The sequence below is a fragment of the Dendropsophus ebraccatus genome, chromosome 10, assembly GCF_027789765.1.
Source record: "Dendropsophus ebraccatus isolate aDenEbr1 chromosome 10, aDenEbr1.pat, whole genome shotgun sequence".
NCBI classification, from domain to species: Eukaryota; Metazoa; Chordata; class Amphibia; order Anura; family Hylidae; genus Dendropsophus; species Dendropsophus ebraccatus.
In genome coordinates this window covers 23,474,934-23,489,086 of record NC_091463.1, presented here as the reverse complement: position 1 = coordinate 23,489,086, position 14,153 = coordinate 23,474,934, and the positions used below count along the sequence as shown (strand labels likewise).

The following is a 14,153-nucleotide window of genomic DNA, read 5'->3' as shown; positions in this document are numbered from 1 at the left end:
ATACTCAACTGCCTGACATCCTGCCATTCCAAGGATGCCTGCATCCCTACTGATCAGTGCCTCCTTCTCCATGGCATTTCAAAGGTGTCTGGGTCCTTACTGATCAATGTTTTCTGGTCCCCAATGTCCCAAGGGTCCTTGGGTCCCCCTAATTCCTGCTTACTTTGCCGATCCCTTTTTGAGGTGGAGCTGGTTGAGCAGACACTTCCCGTTTAACGAGACTGGAAGTGTGGATCAGCAATAACCCTGGCTCTATCAGGATAGCAGCGGAAGGCTTCGGGCAGATGAGAATATAACAAACAGTTCATCTCTAAGAGCATACATGGACATGGCTACGTACATGAAGGTGGCGATGTCAACTTTGTTCAGATGAAAAGCCAGGAGAATGGGGTTGTACAAGCCACCAATGGAAGTCTGTGAAATCCAAGATGGTGCCTCCTATCTAGCTGGAACTGACAATGTACCTTCCTATATCCTAGAATAAGGGGTTCCAAGAATGTGGATTTTTCTAAAAAAATAAAATAATTTTTTTTTTAACACATTAAAAATGTAATATATTCTTAGATGTATAATTTATTACCAATGGAAAGTTCCTAAGTGAAGTATAATTTGTTCCCAATGTAAGTTATTAAATAAATTGTTAATGTGAGAAATCTTAAAGGACAACTAAAGAGCATTACCTTGAATGTCAAACCATGATAATGAGAAAGGACTTTCAATATTTTAAGATTTTTTTTTCTTAATGCTTTTAGTATTTATTCTTTTGTTTACTCTATGAGACTTTCATCGAGTCCTTGGCGTTTCTTGTGAAGGCCATGCTGTCAGATGTACATGGTGACTAGGTGTGAATAGCTACTCATAGACTTTCTGGTCAGCGGACTGGTTGTTGGCCAATAATCAGCTGGTTAGCTGAGAAAAAGGATGGAAGAGTAGTCTAGTCTTAAGTAGAGGAAGAGAACAATGTTAAGAGCCTGTGAGAAGTTAGTTTCCAAGGCCTACTTAAGGTCGCTTGGGACCAAGTCTGGTTCCTGCAAGGATCTTCCAAAAAAAATCAAGTGCAGCAGCTTTGCCCTGGCCTGAAGGACACTTTCTTCTGTGGCCTTTAAGAAAAAAGTCACAAAAGTTTAAGAGAGTTGATATCGACTATCTTTTAGCAGTCCAGTACCTCAGTGGACCTCCGTTCAGGTTCAGACCACTTCCATCACCTTGGAGACTTTAACATCTCAGAAACTAGCTCAGATTACTCACTGACCAACTGCATGGGTTAATTCTCCCCCCCTAGTGTTGAACTATGGATACAGCCTATGGCAGCCCTAGGGCAGCGTTCAACTTCTCCAGCCGCCAGGAGTCAATTGCCGAACCTTCACGTCTAGAGAATGTTGCCTGTACCATTCACTGTCCATCACCTGCCCCATCCCTTGCTGTTTTATACACATTGGAACTGTACATCACTCAAGAAATATGCCCCCATATACTATATACGGATGTTATTTTAATGCACTGTTTCCTATTCTGCACTTTTAAATACTTAAAGGTCCAACTAGATGGACCAAGTGGTCTTTTTCTGACGACAATATTCTATGTTTCTATGTCAATGTTTTTATATTTCCTGCTCTTGGTGTACTAGTTACACCTGTACTTGCATAACATCAAGGGCACCTTAAAGTGACTCTGTACCCATAATCTGATCCCCCCAAACCGCTTGTACCTTCAGATAGCTGCTTTTAATCCAAGATCTGTCCTGGGGTCCGTTCGGCAGGTGATGCAGTTATTGTCCTAAAAAACTACTTTTAAACTTGCAGCCCTGTGCCAAACGTCCGTGGCCTACAGTGTCTGTGCATTAGGGTGGTATTACACGGGCCGATGGGGGCCCAATACCTGTAAACAAACAGTGATCTGCTAGATCGTCGCTCGTTTACTGGACCTATTACACGGCCCGATAATCGTTAAACAAGGGCTGCAGGGACATCGTTACCGATGTCCTTGCAGCCCTTGTTTAAACTACATACATTACCTATCCACGCTCCAGGGCTGCTGCTGTGGTCTTCTTCTCCACGGGTCCCGCGCGCTCTAACTTCAGAGTGGCCTGTCAGCTGACAGGCCGCTCAGCCAATCACAGGCCGGGACCGCCGCGGCCTGTGATTGGCTGGGCGGCCTGTCAGCTGACAGGCCACTCTGAAGCTAGAGCGCGCAGGACCTGGGGAGAAGAAGACCGCAGCAGCAGCCCTGGAATGTGGATAGGTAATGTATATCGTCAGTCGCCGGCCGCGCATCACTATTACATGTAGTGGTGCGCGGTCAGCGCCCAATGAAAATAGGTCCAAACCTATATCAACGATCAGCCAATGATCGTTGTCATTGGCTGATCGTTGTATCTATTATATGGAGCGATAATCGGCCGAATCGGGCCGATTCGGACAATTATCTTTCCGTGTAATAGTACCCTTAGGCTGGCACACCCTCTCTGTCCCTCCCCGCCCTCCTCATCATTAGGAATGCTCCAGGCAGATTTTCTATTATTCATCACCTGTGTCAGCACGGCACATGAGTTGAATCGTTAAGGCACCTGTGCAGAGGAATAGGAAAAATGCTGAAGAGGGGGGGGAGGAGGGACAGAGGGGTGGTGCAAAATTAGGGCACAGATAATCCAGGCCACGGGCGTTTGGCACAGGGCTGCAAGTTTAAAAGTTTTTTTTAGGACAATAACTGCATCACCTGCCGAACGGACCCCAGGACAGATCTTGGATTAAAAGCAGCTATCTGAAGGTACAAGCGGTTTGGGGGGGTCAGATTGCAGGTACAGAGTCGCTTTAAGGCGTCATCAAGGTGTCCTGGGAGTAAAACAAGGGGCTACCATCACCCACAACACCTATGCAGCCCCCGTGTTACCAATGCTGTCTGTAGCAGCAAAGTGCTCTATGGCCAATGGTCCCACTGTAACTGTTGTGACCTGAGCTAACCCTCTGCAATAACTCCAGACATGTCGCACTCACACTGCACACTTTGTGGGGGCCATCCAGAAGCTAGGTAGTATATCAGTCAAGTACTTCTGACCCTTTATTCTAGCAACCGGTGGGGGTCTCAGCAAGGAATCATATAAAACGTACCTGGGTCACACCCCCTATTGTTAAAAGTTTCAAACTAATGGGTTGACGCATAAGGATATACATGTGAATACCTTGAGGTTGCTTTTCACCGGAGAAGTTTGTTGTTATTTTTCCTTCCATTACCCCATACATAGAGAGTAGTCTATAAATGAACACGGCACCTATAGACTATGGGATCTGTCACACCTCACTTCAGATGATGCCACATTTGTCATCCGGTCTTCCATCCTGGAATCCTCCCAATGCCTGAGGGACCCCGAGCCTAAGAATTACCCGGCTATATATAGTAAAAACAAATGTTGTCTCCGGAGGATTTGGTGAATGATTAATGCGTTCTCCAGCTATTATTTATGAAAAATCTATTACACGTGATGACAGATGAAGAGATTTTGGATGATTACATTCTCCAGAGTGATATCTAAAGATGTTGTTCACAGGTTCTCAGTCCGGTTAACTGGGTGTGGAATTTAAAGGGATATACACACTATTTTTACTCTTCGGGAGCAAAATTTAAAAAAAAAATGAATTCTGATTTTTTTTTGTGTGTGTAAATCAGGTAAAACTTTTTATTTAATTTAGTTAAAGTTTATTTTTTACATTTCTAGACAGATTAAAGGAGGACTCCAGAGAAATAAAATTGTTTTCAGATCAACTGGTGTCAGAAAGTTATACAAATTTGTAATTTAATTAAAAATCTCATGTCTTTTAGTACCTATCAGCTGCTGTATGTCCTGCAGGAAGTGGTGTACTCGTTCCAGTCACAGTGCTCCCTGCTGCCACCTCTGTCCATGTCAGGAACTGTCCAGAGCAGTATCAAATCCCAATAGAAAACCTTTCCTGCTCTGGACAGTTCCTATCATGGACAGAGATGTCAGCAGAGAGCATTGCATCAGACAGGAAAGAAAACACCACTTCCTGCAGGACATACATCAGCTAATAAGTACCGGAAAGCTTACAATTTTTAAAAAGAAGTAAATTACAAATTTACGCCAGTTATAGTACCCCTTTAAGAGTCTCAAAATATTGAAATTTTCATGGGTGGGTATTAGCCAATAAGACAATGTGTCATCTGCAGACACTAACTTTCCAGTCCCAAGCAGCTGCTGTAAAGCAGGTTTGGGAGGTGTGAATATGAGGCTGAGGGTGTGTGAATCACGCTCACACGCCACTGATGTGTACCTGCATTTAAAGGGGTTATCCAGTGCTACAAAAACATGGCCACTTTCTTCCAGAGACAGCACAACTCTTGTCTCCAGCTTGGGCGGGGTTTTGCCGCTCAGTTCCATTGAAGTGAATGGAGCTTAACTGCAAACGGCACCTGAACTGGAGACAAGAGTCGTGTTGTCTCTGAAAGAAAGGGGCCATGTTTTGTAGTGCTGGATAACCCCTTTAAGTCCCATAGAAAGTGCTGTTTAATTCAGTTGCAGGACAATTGACCACCAGTCTCATGATCAGTTGAGGTCCCAGCAGTAAGGCCCCCGTCAATCAGCTTGTAGCTAAGGGATAAGTTTTACTTTAGGCAAACCTCCTTTAAAGGGATCGTTCACCCCCCAAAAAAATTATTTTAAGTCAACTGGTGCCAGAAAGTGCCAGAGATTTGTAATTTACTTCTATTAAAAAAATCTCCAGTCTTCCAGTACTTATCAGCTGCTGTATGTCCTGCAGGAAGTGGTGTATTCTCTCCAGTCTGACACACTGCTCTCTGCTGCCACCTCTGTCTATGTCAGAAACATAAAGTAGAGTATTCTTTCCAGTCTGGAGAGAAGGAGAGGTTTTCTATTGATGTTTTCTACTGCTCTGGACAGTTCCTGAAATAGACAGAGGTGGCAGCAGAGAGCACTGTGTCAGACCAGAAAGAATGCACCACTTCCTGCAGGACATACAGCTGCTGATAAGTATTGGAAGACTATAGATTTTTTAATAGAAGTAAATTACATATCTCTGGCACTTTCTGGCACCAGTAGATTTGAAAGAATATTTTTTGTGAACTATCCCTTTAAGACTGAAAATTGAAACACTAGCCTCACTAGTAAATGTGTCCCTATGTGTCCTCCTAGGTTTCCTTTAAGGCCAAGGTTTTCTTCACACTCCCAAACAATACTGATCATTTGCCGCATGTAAACACATCAGGTAGGAGAATTCAATTGTGAGCTCCACAGGGGACGGAAACTCATATGAGTTAATACTTTCTCTTTACAGCGCGGTGTAATATTTTGTCTCCATCTAATTGATGAAGGATGATAAATAAGCACAATGATGATGTATTCTAGTTGGCGACATTATAGCGGCAATAATTCCATTGCTGTATCAAAAAGGAGAACACTCCATGGATTCATTATGGTGAATGCTGTTATTATTAGATTGCTGTTTTATGGATACAATAGCTGGCCTTGGCTCCAAGGATTTCTGGAAAACAATGTGTAGTATGTTACACTCTAATAACGTTTATTAAATAGACGTCATCTGGCAGAACAATGGAAAACCGCAATAAATTATTAAGAGTTGACACATAAGAGTTATTTTCAGCGACTGCCATCCTCATATTCACATGCTGAAGCTCGGCTAGGACATCACTATAGGAGGTGCCCTTATGTCTAATGGGGTCAGGCATTGTGGAAACCACCCAGCCACATGACTGTCCTCAGGGATTGGCTGCAGTGTGTTCAGAACGTCAGCAGCTCATCATCAGGGTAGACTGGACCAGTCGTTTTTATAGCCCTTATTCCATAGAAAAAAATCTGGTTTTAGAAAGTTATATAGATCTGTAATTTACTTCTTTTTAAAAATCTTAAGTCTTCCAGTACTTATCAGCTGCTGTATGCCCTGCAGGAAGTGGTGTATTCTTTCCAGTCTGACACAGTGTTCTCTGCTGCCACCTCTGTCTGAGACAGGAACTGTCCAGAGCAGTGGCAAATCCCCATAGAAAACTTTTTCTGCTCTGGAAAACAGTTTACAGTTTACAACAGTTTATTATAGCCTTTAAAGTGACAGCTGTCCACAGCGTTATAGACCTTAAAGGGGTTATAGAGAACTTTAAAAACAGCAGCAGAAGCAGCAGGTGTGGTATTGTAATTAAAGGAGAAGTCCAGGCTTGGAATAGTTTTTTTTTTTTTTTTTCAAAAGAGTCCGGGAGGAGGTGGCTGAATAACATGTGGTGTGTCAGATCAGATCCACTCAGACAGTCAGCAGTCAAGGTGGGACCTTGTTACATGTCACAACCCAGGTTCCTATTCAGACCAGGAAGCGGCCAGGGGACTGGGAACCGGAACAGAGGACATTGCACCCCAGTGTAAAAGAAAAAAAAAAAAGCCCAAGCTCGGACATTTAGTTCTATTCACTTTAATGTAATTTAGCTGCAAAACTTCACCTAAACTGGAGATAAGACTGGCGCTGTTTCTGGAAGAAAACGGCCATGTTTTTCTTTTCCTGGATAACCCCTTTAAAAAAAAAGCTATAAAAACTCAACAAAAAAAACATTTTAGGCTGGGTCCACACTATGTTTTTTTCATCCGTTTTTGCAAAAAAAACTTGAAAAACTGACGGAAAAACTAATGCTATTTTGATCCGCTTTTCTATTGACTTCCACTATAAGAATTACAGACCATTACGCATCAGTTTTTATTTTAATGATTAACGTTTAATTTTTGTGTACGTTAAAAAAACAGATGCATTTTTCCTTTTTTTTTAATGGAAGTCAATGAAAAAACCGATCAAAACATGCACACAAAAACATCAGTTTTTTCTTTTTTTTTCTTTTTGTAAAAATGTATGAAAAAAACTAAGTGTGAACCCAGCCGAATCCAGCCTTGGATAACGGCCATTTTTTGACCCCAACATGACAGATGTTTTTTAAAAAAAATATCTGTAATTTTTATGTAGTGCGAATATAGCCGTAAAGTATTTCCCCAAATGTAGAAAAACTATGATATCTGAAACAAACCTGTGCAGTGTAATATATAACCTGCAATAATCCAGCCTCATCCATACCCATTCTTATTAATTGAGTATTTGTGTATAGGTGTTTGATCATGTATGGTACATGTGCATACGTATAACTACATTAGCTACAGATTAATGGGAAAGAATGCATTTCCTAATGAATATGCATGATAGATGTCCAAACTACTACAAGCAATTACATTCTGGCGAGGAAGGGGCTCAATGTGAATAGGCTCCAGGAGCTCAGTGTCGGTGGCTGGTGCTTGCTTTTCCTTCCTCACATCCCGACATTGACATTGTCCTGACGTAATTAACATAATCATAAGTTATTTCTTTTCGTCAGCACATTTGTCTCCTGCCGCTGTGACCATGGCAATGATCTGACCGACTAATAAACAGGGTCCACATAAATCAGGGCAGTCACGTCTAATGGCAGAGAGAAGCACTCAGAGATAAGCCTCTATTTGTCATAGGTGAATAACATGGGTTTCATTGAGGGTTATACACCTTGTGCCAGTGTTGTTAGTAGGTAAATATATATATATATATATATATATATATATATATATATATATATATATAATCATTGGGGAAGATTTATCAAACATGTAAAGTAAAACTGGCTCAGTTGCCCCTAGCAACCAATCAGATTCCACCTTTCATTTTCCAAAGAGTCTGTGAGGAATGAAAGGTGAAATCTGATTGGTTGCTAGGGGCAGTTTCACTTTACACCATGTTTGATATATTTCCCCCATTTTGTACATATTACATAAGTAAAACCTGAGAGGAAAAACAACACACAACAGATTTTACAATTTCTTTAACAAAACCTAGGCCAAAATGTAGATGCAATGTATTTATATACCCTTACTGCTACCATGGGAATAAAGGGGGTAAGTAGCAGCCAGGTACTGCTATCCCCTTGATTAAATCTTTTTCTTTCAAATTAACTGGTGTCAGAAAGTTATATAGATTTGTAATTCTTCCCATACTTATTAGCTGCTGTATGTCCTGCAGGAAGTGGTGTTTTATTTTCAGTCTGACACAGTGCTCTCTGCTGACATCTCTGGCCGAGAAAGGAACTCTGTCTCGATTTTCTATGAATCCCCATAGAAAACCTCTCCAGCTCTGGACAGTTCCTATCTCGGCCAGAGATGTCAGTAGAGAGCACTGTGTCCGATTGAAAATAAAACAACATTTCCTGCAGGACGTACAGCAGCTAATAAGTATGGGAAGACTTGAGATTTTTTTTATAGAAGTAAATTACAAATCTATATAACTTTCTGACACCAGTTGATTTGAAAGAAAAAGATTTTCGCTGGACAACCCCTTTAAGCTATCATCAGTAAATGTGAGCACCTATTTAAAGCAGAAGTTTTGGCTGTTTGCTGATCCAGGACATTCAGGTGTATGTTAAGGAATGACATAATCAATGGACCAGGGAAGGATTTTAAGGCCATTTCTAAATAATTTAAAGGGGAACTGTCAGCAGCTTAGACGAATCTAACCTGCTGATATGTCCCTACTGCACAAGAGACGCCGGGGAGGAAGGGATGTCTCTTACCTTTCTTCTTCGGGCTGTTAGTCGTGTGCTCCGCGGTCCAGTGGGATCATTAAGAGTACTGGGGCACCCATTAGCACTGCCTGCCCCCATAGCACCGATGTGGCCCAGCCATTCATTATCATTAGAAAGGGGAGGGTCGGCCGGGGGCGGATCAGTGCTCCAAACTCTCTCTGCATCGGTTCATGTCACTTGTGACAATAAGGGGTAAATAATATGGGAGCAGCCATCCTGAATAGCTGGATCTCACCGTATCTATATACTGGTGTCATTCATTATACTCCTGTGATTTTAGTAGTATTTAGAGAAACCCTTTACAGCAGACTCCATGGACATAAGAATAACACTTTAAAGATTACCCAATGTACTTCTGTGGGGGAGTTTTCTAGGCATGTTATGTGACCTGTGCAGAGGTCAGTGTGCAGGGAGGGGAGCTTGTTGTGAATGGGCTGATCCTACCTTATCTATATATTGGTGTTATTCATTGTAATCTGTTATTAAGAGGGGGATGCTAAAATTTTAACTTTACAGAACAGGAAGTCTCAGCTTATTATAAGTTTTAGTGTCCAGAATTGAAACTACAAGACTTCTTATAATATACACAGTAAAACGGAAAAATTTAGCAAAATTGTACAAAATGTGTATAACAAACGTCATGATTTAAACAATAGGTTATTTTATGATGGCATTTCTCATGGATCCATATCTTATAGGTAGATCATATTCTCTCCTATTTGCACCATATCTAATATAGAATGTTTTTTTTCCTGCCATACAGTGCACATGATGATTATGTATGTAGTGATGAAATGTATAGGGATGCAGTATAGGCAAATCCTAAGGTCTGGATAGGGGACTATGTCTAAGGTTTATTACATATACTGACTTACTGCTTTTTTTAAGCAGGATGCAGAATTGACAGCAACAGAATCGTCCTTCTCTTCAGGCGTTGTACTTGAACTCTCAATGGTTAATTCTCTCTATAATTCTAGGTTCAAATTAGACCTAGTAAGTTTGCACTTCACAGAGGGAAACATGTCAGGTACGGTTCTCTTTAGCGATTTCCTTCACATCTACCCACGGTCTTCTCTCTGGAAGTTCCTTTTAATCAGTGTTGGAGGTGGGCTACCGGCTCTTCCAGGTAACATCCAGGACGGAGCGGGGGGGTGACCTTCCCTCCCAGGCTCTTCAATTACACTTAACTACTGGAACCAAATTCTAGCTAAAAACAAAACAAAAAAAGCCAAAGTGGCACCTATATAACTATAAATAAAGAAGCCATAGTGGCACCTATATAACTATACATAAAGAAACCATAGTGGCATCTATATAAATATACCTAAAAAAGCCATAGTGGCTCCTATATAACTATAAATAAAGAAGCCATAGTTGCACCTATATAACTATACATAAAGAAGCCATAGTGGCTCCTATATAACTATACATAAAGAAGCCATAGTGGCACATATATAACTACACATAAATAAGCCATAGTGGCTATTATATAACTATACATAAAGAAGCCATAGTGACACCTATATAACTATACATAAAGAAGCCATAGTGGCTATTATATAACTATACATAAAGAAGCCATAGTGGCACCTATATAACTATACATAAAGAAGCCATAGTAGCACATATATAACTACACATAAATAAGCCATAGTGGCTATTATATAACTATACATAAAGAAGCCATAGTGACACCTATATAACTATACATAAAGAAGCCATAGTGGCTATTATATAACTATACATAAAAAAGCCATAGTAGCACCTATATAACTATACATAAAGAAGCCATAGCGGCACCTATATAACTATACATAAAGAAGCCATAGTGACACCTATATAAATATACCTAAAAAAGCCATAGTGGCTCCTATATAACTATAAATAAAGAAGCCATAGTGTCTCCTATATAACTATAAATAAAGAAGCCATAGTGTCTCCTATATAACTATAAATAAAGAAGCCATAGTGTCTCCTATATAACTATAAATAAAGAAGCCATAGTGGCACATATATAACTACACATAAAAAAGCCATAGTGGCTATTATATAACTATACATAAAGAAGCCATAGTGACACCTATATAAATATACCTAAAAAAGCCATAGTGGCTCCTATATAACTATAAATAAAGAAGCCATAGTGTCTCCTATATAACTATAAATAAAGAAGCCATAGTGTCTCCTATATAACTATAAATAAAGAAGCCATAGTGGCACATATATAACTACACATAAAAAAGCCATAGTGGCTATTATATAACTATACATAAAGAAGCCATAGTGACACCTATATAACTATACATAAAGAAGCCATAGTGACACCTGTATAACTATACATAAAGAAGCCATAGTGGCTATTATATAACTATACATAAAGAAGCCATAGCAGCACCTATATAACTATACATAAAGAAGCCATAGTGACAGCTATATAACTACACATAAAGAAGCCATAGTGGCTCCTATATAACTATACATAAAGAAGCCATAGTGGCACCTATATAACTATACATAAAGAAGCCATAGTGGCACCTATATAACTATACATAAAGAAGCCATAGTGACAGCTATATAACTATACATAAAGAAGCCATAGTGGCTCCTATATAACTATACATAAAGAAGCCATAGTGACACCTATATAACTATACATAAAGAAGCCATAGCAGCACCTATATAACTATACATAAAGAAGCCATAGCAGCACCTATATAACTATACATAAAGAAGCCATAGCGGCACCTATATAACTATACATAAAGAAGCCATAGTGGCACCTATATAACTATACATAAAGAAGCCATAGCGGCACCTATATAACTATACATAAAGAAGCCATAGTGACACCTATATAACTATACATAAAGAAGCCTAGCGGCACCTATATAACTATACATAAAGAAGCCTTAGCGGCACCTATATAACTATACATAAAGAAGCCATAGTGGCTCCTATACAACTATACATAAAGAAGCCATAGTGGCACCTATATAACTATACATAAAGAAGCCATAGTGGCTCCTATACAACTATACATAAAGAAGCCATAGTGACACCTATATAACTATACATAAAGAAGCCATAGTGGCTCCTATATAACTATACATAAAGAAGCCATAGTGACACCTATATAACTATACATAAAGAAGCCATAGCAGCACCTATATAACTATACATAAAGAAGCCATAGCAGCACCTATATAACTATACATAAAGAAGCCATAGCGGCACCTATATAACTATACATAAAGAAGCCATAGTGGCACCTATATAACTATACATAAAGAAGCCATAGCGGCACCTATATAACTATACATAAAGAAGCTATAGTGACACCTATATAACTATACATAAAGAAGCCATAGTGGCTCCTATACAACTATACATAAAGAAGCCATAGTGGCACCTATATAACTATACATAAAGAAGCCATAGTGTCTCCTATATAACTATACATAAAGAAGCCATAGTGTCTCCTATATAACTATACATAAAGAAGCCATAGTGGCACCTATATAACTATACATAAAGAAGCCATAGCGGCACCTATATAACTATACATAAAGAAGCCATAGTGGCACCTATATAACTATACATAAAGAAGCCATAGTGTCTATTATATAACTATACATAAAGAAGCCATAGTGTCTCCTATATAACTATACATAAAGAAGCCATAGTGACACCTATATAACTATACATAAAGAAGCCATAGCGGCACCTATATAACTATACATAAAGAAGCCATAGTGACAGCTATATAACTATACATAAAGAAGCCATAGTGGCCCCTACATAACTATACATAAAGAAGCCATAGCGGCACCTATATAATTATACATAAAGAAGCCATAGCGGCACCTATATAACTATACATAAAGAAGCCATAGCAGCACCTATATAACTATACATAAAGAAGCCATAGCGGCACCTATATAACTATACATAAAGAAGCCATAGTGGCTCCTATATAACTATACATAAAGAAGCCATAGTGACACCTACATAACTATACATAAAGAAGCCATAGCGGCACCTATATAATTATACATAAAGAAGCCATAGCGGCACCTATATAACTATACATAAAGAAGCCATAGCGGCACCTATATAACTATACATAAAGAAGCCATAGTGGCTCCTATATAACTATACATAAAGAAGCCATAGCGGCACCTATATAACTATACATAAAGAAGCCATAGTGGCTCCTATATAACTATACATAAAGAAGCCATAGTGGCACCTATATAACTATACATAAAGAAGCCATAGTGACAGCTATATAACTATACATAAAGAAGCCATAGTGTCTCCTATATTACTAGGGACCTGCAATAATCCGGAGCTTTATTGAAATATATAGTAAAATGTATTTTTCTCCCTCTCTGTTTCATCATTGTCAAATAAATTTTTTGAATCGATTCTTTTTTCATCAGGAAATGCACCCAAGGCAGCGGCTTCTTCCCATCTCATAGATTGGCCGTTCGCTTACGTGCTTTTTGATATCACTATGTTGGCCAGTTTCTGGGTCCCATCCATTCGCCGGACCTCCACCCTCCCCAGTCCCCGGAGAGACAAGGTTTTTCCAGTTCCGAGGAATAAGAAGCTTTGCTGGTGCGCAGAGGTGTGCGGCGAGATCATGTTTATTAGGTGTGAAGTTGTTATGTGGCATCCAGAGAAAGATTAGTTCTGGGGAGAGGTCAAAGTGGCAAGCACAAATTGTGTTTATAGCCGTCTTTACCTCATTGCAGAACGGTGATGCCACATGATGTGAGATATTATACCCCTGTGCTCTCCACATCTCCAGCACTTGTCAGAATTAAATAAAACCCTCGAAGAAACACAATTTAGGTCTGGTAACATCTGGTAATTCATTTGTATAAGTCGTATGAAGGTGCAGCTAGAAAAACCTATTAGATACCTATAGATATTATATAGACATATCTTTTTCTGCCTCTAGCAACTTATTTCTTTAACCCCTAGGTTAGCAACATAATTGGGGAGATTTATTAAGATCTGTATGCCAATCTTAAAGGGGTACTCCAGTAGAGAAAAAACTGGTGTCAGGAAGTTATATAGTTGTAAATGATTTCTAATTAAAAATCTCAAGTCTTCCACTACTTATCAGCTGCAGGAAGTGGTGTATTCTTTCCAGTGTGATACAGTGCTCTCTGCTGCCACCTCTGTTCAGATCAGGAACTTTCCAAAGCAGGAGAGGATTTGCTACTGCTCTGGACAGTTCCTGACATGGACAGAGGTGGCAGCAGAAAGCACTGTGTCACACTGGAAAGAATACACCACTTCCTGCAGGACATGCAGCACCTGATAAGTACTGGAAGACGAGATTTTTAAATAGAAGTAATTGGTAAATCTGTATACCTTTCTGACACCAGTTGATCTGAAAACTATTTTTTCTTCAGAGTACCCCTTTAAATCCCTGCCACTGTGTTATCACGCCGGACTTTCCTGAGATGCCCATGTCCCTTCGGATATAGTAAAGTTTTATAAAAGTTACTAAAATAACT

At 39.6% G+C, this 14,153-nt stretch overlaps 1 long non-coding RNA gene across 2 annotated transcripts in view; it reads left to right on the top strand.

The window, feature by feature from the left end:
- The window catches only part of LOC138802859 (uncharacterized), a 38,919-nt gene extending 25,455 nt beyond the window's left edge, over positions 1-13,464 (top strand). For both annotated transcript variants that reach the window (XR_011364820.1, XR_011364819.1), the window contains 2 exons: positions 9,514-9,649; positions 13,065-13,464. This is a non-coding gene — a long non-coding RNA (uncharacterized lncRNA). The remainder of the gene's footprint in view (positions 1-9,513; positions 9,650-13,064) is intronic.
- Positions 13,465-14,153: the final 689 nt, after the last annotated feature.